An 11,267-nucleotide genomic window follows, 5' to 3' on the forward strand; every position below is an offset into this window, starting at 1 on the left:
CCGGACACTGAAAGACCGGGTACACAAAACTTGGTGGGCATGTACCCCCATGGATAGCATGGAACCGTCATTCTTCGTTTTGATCTGTAGCCCCCCCTGGACTGGACCCCGAAAGGAGGGTAGGGCAGACACAGTTCTCTGTGAATATCTTGAGAACTGTAGGGCCTAGGATGACCAATTTTTTTCCCATGTTTTGCCTCCAGGGTCATGTTAACCCATTTCATGTGCACACATGTGCACAAACAGATACACACACACACACACAGCAGCAGGTGTGTCCTCATATCCAGCTCATCCTAATCCATACAATAACGCTAAGCACTTCCCCTGACCTGTAAAAGTCTATACTGTACATATATTCTTTTTTTACATACTGCTGACATGGTCCACCTTGCCGGGCCCGGCCCCACCTATGTGCTGTTTGACTCCTCTGACACACATGTATTGACACACAGATGTCTGCCTACTGCAGAACGCCTAGTGCTCACAGACACTTTGTTTGTGTGAATGTGCGTGTGTGGAAACTGAAAGACTGGTTTCTATGAGTCTGTCTTTTTCTATGTAAACTTTGGATGTTTGTACCCTTAACCAAATATGAGGCCAAGCATTACAGTGTTTATGTTTTTGAGTGCATGTGTGTATTATCATTATACACACACACACGCTGTGGAACTGGTATGGTCGCCTTCATTGTGTTTCTTTTATACATTAGCATTTTTAAAGGTTCCTTTTGGTGAGCTTTGGCTCCCCACATTCACTAACTTGCCACTCTGTTCTCAATAAAACACCTGATTAGGTGACCTGAAAATCTGTTGTAATCTTTGTGGAATCTTTGTGTGCTGTGTGTGTGTGTTGGGGGGTAGTCTGCTGTAGCACAAGACAAGAATTTCAGTGCATCTTTAGCAAATATCAGGCCTCAGTGTCCCTACACTAAATAAAGTCAGTGTGTTTTACACTAAATAAAACTGCTTAAAATGTAGCATGCAACATCAGTCAAATATAAAGCAGAGGCAGAACACCAGAGCAATACCTCAAGCAGGAGATTGCAGTGAATAGTACCGCCAAATAAATTTCTAATACAATGCATGCTACATCAAGTTTGTTGACAGATTCAGTCAAATAAACACATACAAATATATTTCTTTATCAATTTAAGAAAATAAATCCAATTTTTAAAATGTTTGTCTTACAAAAATGTACATTGTTAATAAACTGTGTCCTCACAACATGGACATTATTATAACCGCCAAGAGCTGCCGGTGGTCATAGGTTTAGCCGTGATTTTTTCTTTTTTCTTTTCGTGATGCCCAAATTTCGGCCAATGATTCCCGACACTGAAAGATCGGGTACACGAACTTGGTGGGCATGTAACCCCACATGGATAACATGGAACCATCGTTTTCGTTTTGATCTGTAGCCCCCGCTGGACTGGACCCCAAAGGAGGGTAGGGCAGACACAGTTTTCTGTGAATATCCTGAAAACCGTGGGGTTTGGGAGGACCATTTTTTTTGTATGTTGATCTCAAGGGCCCATGTCAGCCCATTCCTGTACTCATTTCATGTATGGCATACCCTAGTTAAACACAAAAAGTAAAAAATGAGGTGTTGTAATTGAAGTATCTGTGACCTAACATAGTCAAAACTGCACAGAAATTGGAATTGTAGATCATTCATGACACCCTGTATGCGCCAAGTTTTGTGGGTGCCGTTCAAGCGGAGGACACACAATAAATTAATTTCATGTTACTATACACCAACTGGCCTGCGGTGGCGGAGACAGTTTTCTGTGAATATCCGAGAACCGTAGGGCCTAGGAGGTCTGCCCACACATGTATGTTGGTCTTAGGGGCATGTCAACCATCCCATGCACTCACTTATTTCATGTGCTCATACCTATAGTTAAAAATTAAAAATTAGGTATTTTTCATCACAATATCTCTGACTGACAAGGTCAAAACTGCACAAAATTAAAGTGTAGGATCACATTATGACTGCCCTCCGAATGCATGCCACGTTTGTGTACTTTTCGTTCATGGGGCCTTATAATAAAATAATTTATGTGTACATTTGATGACGTGCACAACAAGTTCACGGACACTGAAAGACCGGTACCTGAGCTTTGGTGAGCATGTGCCCCCACATGGATAGCATGGAACACGTCATTCGCCGTTTGATCTGTAGCCCCCCCAAGCTGGACTGGACCCCCGAGGAGGAGTAGGGCGAACACAGTTCTCTGTGTGCCTGTGGGGCTAGGATGACCAATTTTTCCATCGTTTGCCTCAGGGTCATGTTAACCCATTTTCATGTGCACACATGTTGCTGAAACAGATACACACACACACACACATACATTCACAGTAATCATACATTGTGACACATACTCACACAGTGAACATGTCTAACATGCCTGAGCACATGCGCGAGGCACACACACAAGCACGCACACACACACACACACACACACACACACACACACACACACACACTCACACCCACACACATAACATAAACATAACCACCAAACAATCAACAAAGCGTTGTATAAAATGATTTTACATGTGAAATCTATAGACTATCATGTTTTGGTACTTGTTGTCTATCAGATACAGTGAAAATTGAGTGTGGATAATGCATTGAGTAGAGACCAGTTAAAATCATATATGAGCCTTTCAGCGTGATTTCTTTTTTGTGGAAAAATGTGCTGGACTGGTGACGGTCGCTAATTTGTACGGCTCTCGCGATACATCTGGATAATATCATGTAATGAGGTCAGCAGGGTATGTGGAAACTACCAGTACGTGAATACCGCCAAACTAGTGGGCAGCCAGAAACTCTGAATAACAAGTACAATGTATATACGCTTCCCTGGTAGCCTTGCCCCACTGGACAAGTCCTGCTTGCTGTCGGTCCAGTGTTCCATGGAAATGCCTACTACGCACCTACTTCCATTGAAATGTTTACATGTAGGGGTCCATATTAAATATTATCAGTTGCAGTGTTATATGTAGAAGAAAAGAGCAGGCGTGAGTGCAGTTGTGAGATGAGATGAATGGAGAACATGAGATGGGAGGTCATGAGATAATTTGAGAATCGCCTCATTTCCTTGTAACTGCCAAAGGAGGCTAGCCTGGCCCCACCGATCTTCTTTCAGGGACAAGAATCAGACAAAAAATGTCAAGAGCCAATCAGCAACAAGAGGAAGATGAGCAAAACTTATTGTGTGATAACAGAAGCAGCAAGACCTGCAAATGTAAAAAAAAATGCATTTGAGAAAATACGGAGATATGTCATTCCCACAACAAAGTGAACCCACACATACATTGCTTACTAACTGTTGGTGCTGTTTATTTGTCAGTTTTATGAAGTTTAGGTGAAGTAGGAAGTAACATTAATGATCAAAGTGATTGAAAGTAGCAACTGGACCAGAATTTGAAGTTAGTGTCGTCCCACTGATGCAAGTGTTGCAAACGATTCCCAATCGGGGTTACCAGCCTTCACTTTGTGAAGATGAGGTTTTAGATATTTCAGACTATTGGAGGCATTTGAAAGTGTGGACTAGATGATTGTTTGTCATTAGGAAAGATTTTGGCTTAACTCCGTGGCCTCAGGCAATCCAACTGAAATGTTTTCAACACACAATACTCCAACATCATCCAAACACCGAAACTATCTCAGCAACAGAGACATGAAACTGCTCCAACTGGTCTCAGAGATGTGGGAGAAAACATGACTGTACACACAGGTGCACAGCCCAGCGGTGCAAAGTCTTGACCTTAGGAAGCATTCCTTCTCCTCCATGCCACAGCCAAACACAACGATACATATGCAACTAGCCAATATAGTTATATAGACTTTATTCTTGCACTGTTGCACTGTTTGACTACTTGTTGCACCATCACCATGACACTTATTCACACAGAGCCTTACTTACCTTATGCTGCAGAAGTCACAGGCTCAGTCCTGCCTCCAGCCATTGCAAGCGCATCTTGATTGATTAATCAAAGTCAAAGTCAAAGTCAAAGTCTGCTTTATTATTCCTTCACATGTCCAAGACATACAAAGAGATCGAAATTACGTTTCCCACTATCCCACTGTGGAACAAGACATATTTTACCAATTAAGTCCACAGACAAACATAACATTCAAGTAAACAATATAAAGAGAAGTAAATAAGAAGGCACATACAATGAAAACTAAAACAACAACATTTGGGTTGAAATTGTGCAATTGTGCATAGACAGGCCAATAAATGGCTGAGAATGATTCTGTTTGACCCTAAGTATGAGTGGCATAGTGAGGAATTGCCAAGTTATGTAGGCAACAGGGGAGTAATGTTTAAAGTAGCAGGACAACAGGACAACTTTAATGACACTAAGTTGCAAAGGTGTGCAAGTGTACAGGTGGAGTAGTGCAAAGTGGAGTGAGTGCCGAGGCAGCCATTGAGGGTCCAAAGTCCAGGATGTTATGTGGCTGAAGTGGAGGAGAGGGGAGAGGTTCAGCATCCTAACAGCCTGGTGTATGAAGCTGTTGGTGAGAGGGCGGGTGGTCAGGGGTGCCAGGCTTCTATTACCTCTTCCCAGAGGGCAGTAGATCAAACAAATTGTGGCGGGGTGACTTGCATCACTCACAATTGTGAGTAAGCCCTGCGGTGAGGTGGGTGGTGTAACTGTCCTTCCAGGGGGAGGGCACCAATAATCCTTTAAGCTGTGTTCACTATGCGCTGCAGAAGGGCTTTCCTGTTGTATTCAGTGCAGCTTCTGCCCCACACAGCCGATACAGCTGGAGGATGCACTCAATGGTGCCTCAGTAGAGATGTGGTCATGTGATGGCTGGTGGAGCACTTGCTCGCCTGAGTTTCCATGAGGAAGTAGGCGGCGCTGAGCTTTCTTCGCCAGTGATGCGTGGTGGTCAGGAGGTCTTCACTGATGTGCACCCCAGGAATTTGGTGCTGCTCACTCTCCACCACAGCACCGTCGATGGTTGGCTGGCAGGTGTTGCAGGTGTGACCTCTCGGAAGTCTACAACAATCTCCTTGGTCTTGCTGATGTTCAGCAGGAGGTTGTTGTCCCTGCACCACGTGGTCAGAAGGTCGACCTCCAACCTGTATTGGTCTAGAGTAAGCCCTTGGTGATGAGACCCACCAAGATTTATTAATAGTCCAGCAAATTTCCACTATGTGGTTGTTGCTGTAGGTTGCAGCGGTGCAGTCATCGTCAGCAGGGTGAAAACAGCCCGGACTGGCTTACGCCCGGCCTTGGGGGCCCCGATGCTCAGTGTGATGCTGCTTGGTTTGTTGCCAACTTCATTGCTGCTTGAGGCCTCTGACAGAGGAAGTCCAGTAGCCAGTTCTCTGTCACATCACCCACTATGTGGATAGTAGGTGATTGATTGATTTAGATTAAGGTGTTATTTGGTATAATTTGTATTTTAGTATATTTAGTATTTAGTATATATTTATCTTCTATATCTTATTAGCCAGTTGTGTTTTGTATTGCTTATATACTTTTAGTTACGTTCTGTTGGTGAATGTGTGTGTGTGTTGTCTGTATGCTGCTGTGACTGTCGGAAACTCTCTCTCTTGCCTGTTAACACGCGCTGATTGAGATCTGATGACCTCCACCTGTTCTGCTCTTAACTCTGCACTCACCTCGTTTACCTACCAGCACACTGCATTCCACCCTCATCATGCCCTGTATATAAACCTTGCTTTTCAGTCCACACTTGTCAGATCGTCTGCAACCAACACCAGTTACCACCTGTTTTTGGAATCATGACTCTTTTGCCTGTGATCCCAGGACCCACGCTCGACTGCTTCTGTGTTCTCCAGCCCCGGTAATCTTGTGCCTTCCGTCCTCTTCTGCAGGCCACGCTAGTCTGACTGTGCTGCTGCTTCGTTTCAATTGCTGTTGTGTGTGTTTCCCCAGGACTTCCTGGATCATCCAGCTCTACCATCGCTGTTTGACGCAGAACACACACCACGCATGACTCTGGAACTCCTGTACCCCCCCAACCCTTTTAACCCTTAAATAAACTTTTGAGCAGTAGCTGCTTTTTGGTCTCGTCTGTTTGGTGTCGACAGTACGGTCTGACCAAACATGGACCCCAGCACAGTCGAACCAACGTAAACCGACGAACCAGAACCACCCACCACCATGCAGCGCCTGGAAGAGACAGAGTGAAACCACAACACCTGACTGCCTCCCTACTTCAAACCGGCTACCAACAGCGTCAGCAGTTCAGCAACAACAACAGCAACGCAATGATCATTCAACTTCTCGCAACCTTTCTCCTCTGCTGCTCCTACCATTGGCCCAATAGCCTGCTCACCGGCCCAGCACCGAGTCTCCTGCTTGATCCACTGCTGCCGTGGCTGCGGAACCCCAGAACTTGACCGGCAGTCAGGCGGTTCAGCGACCAACGGAAATGCAGGGCGTTCCTGACAGCTGCCGTGTCCAGTTTTACCACCTGGCAGGACTTTTGCCACTGAAGGGCGAGGTGATTGCGATCACTCACCTGACGGGCGAGCTCGACTCTGAGAGCAGGCGGGTTCGAGGCGCGGGCTTTAGCAGCCATGCAACCTTCAACCTAATGCATAGAGGAGATGCTCAGTATTAGATTTGGAATCCCACAACAGCAGAGGCATCTCGGACCCTGATTATCGCCAAAGGCAGAAGGACTGACTGCCGGATTACTCCGTGTTTCGAACTGTGTGAAGTCGGAGCTCCTGGAGCATGGAAGCATTGGTGGATGCCTTCCTCCACAGCCTGGCCGGACTACATAAGGGCAGGCTGGTTTCCCATGATCAACCCCCTCTCTTGTTAAACCATTGCTCTGGCTGTCTGCATCGACCATGAGATCCAGGCCGCGTCCTTGAGAAGGCGCCAGGTCCATCCACCAGCACCGCGGGTGTCCCAACTGCCCTTCTGTCCGCTGCCACCATCTAGCCAGCCCGGACCAGGTCTGAACCGATGAAATCGGCCGCCCTCCCTAACCCTGCAGAAGCGCCAGCGACGCCTCACCTCAACTTATTACCTGTACTGTGAGCTGGTGATGGTCATCAGTATACCTGTCCATAGCAAGCAGACTCACAGATATGTGAGAGGGAATCCGGATGACTCAGTAACATTCAGCCCTCCATCAACCGTAAACCCTCATCCAAGTCTGTCTTCCCCTGTCTGATTCACACCAACACCTGGCAGCCGCATGGACTCTGGCGCCAGAAGCAAACATTAATGACTGGGACTTGCTTTCGTCAGCTGGGCTGACCATGTTACATCCCTCCTGTTCAGCCGGGCCTTCCTGGGCGGTCCGTGGTGGCACAGTTACCAGCATCTGGCCCCCATCTCAATGATGGTGTCAGGAAACCACCGAGACCATCCGCTTCCACTGCTCCAGCTCTCCAGGCCCAACCCCACAATCCTGGAGGCTACCCCGCCAGGCTCTGTCTCCTGATCCTCCTCACGATTGGGCCTCGAACTGTGAAAGAGTGGGGAATGCCTGCCACCTGACCTGTTTGCGTGCTGCCTCGCCTTTGACTCCGGTACCCCAGCACTGCCCCGACATTCATCCTGAATATTACCATGGCCTCCGAGGTGTTCAAGCAAGACCAAAGCCCACATCTCTGCCCCCCACGTCCGTACGACTGTGCCAGTGATCTCCTCCCTGGGACTGCTCCGCAGGTCACCCTCTACTCACTATCCCTCCTGAAAGAAAAAACTATGGAGGATTACATCAGGGGACTCCTGGCAGCTGGACTCATCATACGTCTTCCCCTCCTGCTGGTGCCGGGTTGTTCTTTGTGGGAGAAGAAGATGGTTCTCTTAAGCCTAGGTGATTATCGAGGTCACCAGACGTGTCTGCAGTGAAAGAACAGTACCCTCTGCCTTTACTCCTCTCTTTTGAGTTGCTCCAGGGATCCACTATTTTCTCAAACTGGACTATCAAATGCTTTACCTAGTCCGAGTGAGGGAGGGTGGCCAGTGGAGGCACATTCAACACCCACGCGGCCGTGAGTACCTGGTAATGCCATTGGCCTCACCAACGCCCAGCGTTATTCCAGCGCTGGTGGGCCAGTGTGCTGCGGGACATGCTGAATAAATTCGATAACCCACGTGTACCTGGGCCGACATCTTGGTATTTTCTCCAGAACTCTGTCCGAACACACCGTCATGTCAGCGCTGGTTTCTTAAGCTCCTGGAGAACTCTCTTTTATGTCAAAGCAGGAGAAATCACGAGTTCCATGTGCTCAGACTGTCATTCTGGACCCATAAATGGCTGAAGGCAATATCCAGATGGACCGCAAAAGGTCGTGATTACCTCCTGGCCAGTTCGAGATAGGAGAGATTGCCTTAATTCCTCAGTTTGCCAATTTCTACCGGAAATTCATCCGGAACTACAATCAAATCGCTGCTCCCCTCACCAGCTCTGACAGCATCAAACACCCCGCACTACTGGACCCCCGAAGCCAGCTACAGCCACTGCTTACCCTCAAGGCTGAGTTCCTGCCCCCATCACTCCAGATGCGGTTCAGACCGGCAGTTAGATTCGAGGTTGGATGCACTCAAAGGCGTGGGAGTAAGGGGCCATACTCTCAGTCAGAGGAGGACCAAGTTGCACCCTGTGTGCATTTTCTCTCTCGCGGCTTTCACCTGCAAGCTTAATTGTAGTGATGTTGGAAGCAAGTGAATACAGTGACTGTCAAGCTGCCTGGAGGTGGCGTGCTGGCTGGAGGGTCACCGTTCCGTTCCTGGTCTGGACCGATCTGCAAAACCTCAAAATACATCACTGTGCCAAGCGTCGCAGCTTGAACAGTCCCTGGGCCTTGTTTTCACTTAGATTCAACTTCACTGTCATACCCGACCAGGTTCTCGGAACACCAAGCTGGGCGGCTCTCCGTCAGTTTCATAAGGATGGCCTTCCGGGAACACCATCAGTGCCGATCCCTGCGTCGTGGCTGCCTGACCTGGGATATCGAGGAAATTCAGAGGCCCTCCGTGACCATCCAGTCCCAGTGCATGCCCCAGGCGGTCGTCTCTTTCACGTCCCGTTTTGTGAGTCCCGGGTCATACAGTGGGGACACAACTCCACATGCCTGCCACCCGGGCTCACTTCCACCATCTCCTTGCTTGGCCTTCTGGTGGTCTTCTTTGAAAGGGATGTCAATTCGTCCATACCTTTACAATCAGAACAAGTCCTCACTCGGCCCGCTGGTTCCTCCATGCCTGTTTCCACCGACCCTGGTCCCACGTCTCCTTGGACTGTAACTGGCCTCCCACCATCAGGTGGGATGACTGTCTCATTCTCACTGTGGTTGACCGGTTCAGCAAGATGTACACTTCATTCCCTCCTATTTCTGCATCACCAGAGAGACTACCAGGCTGTTCTTGATCATGTCTTCATCTGCAGACTGCCAGGGATCTGTCTCTGACCCGAGGTCCACTTGGTCACCTCTACATTCTGGAAGGAGTTCTGCCGTCTTCTAGGGAATACTGGTGAGTCTCACCTCTGGGTTCCACCCCAGTCCAATGGTCAATCCGGCCCGGGCAAACCAGGAGCTGGAGAAAGTAGCTGCGGTGCATGGTTTCATAAACCCCAGGCTTGGTCACAACAACTGATGTGGATAGAGGTAATAACAGAACTCCCTCCCCTGCTCTGCCACTGGTATGTCACCTTTCCAGTGTGTGTATAGCTACCAACCCCCTGTTCCTCAGCCAGAGGTGTGTCCTGCCCGTCTGCCCTCGCGTATGCCACGCCATTGCCGTCGTACCTGGTCTGAAAGCTGGTGCCACCTTCTCCAGTCAGCTGTCCAGCTATGCCACTACAGGGCTACTCGCCCGAAGATCGCTTCGGCACCGCCTGCACGTCTGGCCAGAAGGTGTAACTGTCAGCCAAGGATCTCCCCTACTTGGGTGGGAATCGTAAACTGGCACCTCGATTCCTCGGCCCGTTCCCCATCAGAGGGTCTCAGCCCAACACGCAGTCGGCTCCAATTTATAACCTCCATGAAAGTGCACCCTACTCATGTTGAAAGAGTCAAGCCGGCCTTGAAAGCCGCTGGTCCCGTGCGCTTCCTCCTCCTCCCTGCGCCCTCGTTTGGCGGTGGGGCTGGGTATTCACACCGTTCGGCGCCTGCCGGTCAGGCAGCGGTAGGGCCTCCAGTATCTAAATCGACTAGGAGGCTATAGACCTGAGAGAAAGAACAGGTGCCAGCCAATCGGATTGTGGACGGACACTCCGCCGACTTCCACACCGTCTGCATCTACCAGTCAACCTGCAATCCGTGAGGCACGCCCAGAGGTCCCCGTCCTACCCGCCCGGCTTCCTGTCTGTGCCACAGCCACAGCCCTGTCTCGGTACCTGTCGTCTTCTGTCCACACGACCCTCAGCTCCTCAGGATGAGGATGTTCACTCGGACCGCTCGGAGGATTTCTAGCCCTCCACCGGCTCCCTCCGCCCTCGGCCGTGGTGTCCTCTTGGGTTTCTGGGAGGCCGTCCTTGGGGGTTCTGTCATGAGCTCTCTCTACCTGGCCAACAGCAGCCCCAGTTGAGGTCTGTTGACACTCCACCTGTTCCTGCTCTCTGCCTCACCTGGTTTACCTACCAGCTGCACTGCATTCACCACTCATCATGCCCTGTATATAAAAGCCTTGCTTTTCAGTCCACCTTGTCCAGATCGTCTGCAACCAGCACCAGTTACCTCTTGTTTTCAGGTCATCTGACTCTTTGCCTTATGATCCCGGACCATCGATAGCCTGTGTTCTCCAGCGGTAATCTGACCTGCCTTCACGTCCACTCTTATCCCGAATACCGCCCTAGTCCTTGACTGTACTGCTGTAGTTTCAATTGCTGTTGTGTGTGTTTCCCCAGGACTTCGGATCATCCAGCTCCTGCCATGCTGTTAAACTTAACGATTACCTGCACTGTTTCTTGGAACTCCTGTGCCCCGAACCCTAGAACCCCCCTTAACCCCCAACCCTTAAATAAACTTTTGAGCGTGACGCTTTTGTGGTCTCGTCACACTGTTTGGTGTCTGACGGTGACAGATTTCCCTGGGGATCAATAAAGTGTCTATCTATCTATCACCCAATCAGTGACAGTTTAGCCATGCGCTCACTATACGCAGTGGTGTGGCATATATGTGGTGTTGTCTGACATGAAATCCAAAAATTGTATCTTGCACCCTCTAAAAATCATTCGCCACTGACCAAGAAACATGTTTTAGAAACCATTGCTGTAATGTGACTGCTGTGGTCCATTCCAACATCTAA

Source organism: Alosa alosa, chromosome 20 (genome assembly GCF_017589495.1).
Source record: "Alosa alosa isolate M-15738 ecotype Scorff River chromosome 20, AALO_Geno_1.1, whole genome shotgun sequence".
NCBI classification, from domain to species: Eukaryota; Metazoa; Chordata; class Actinopteri; order Clupeiformes; family Clupeidae; genus Alosa; species Alosa alosa.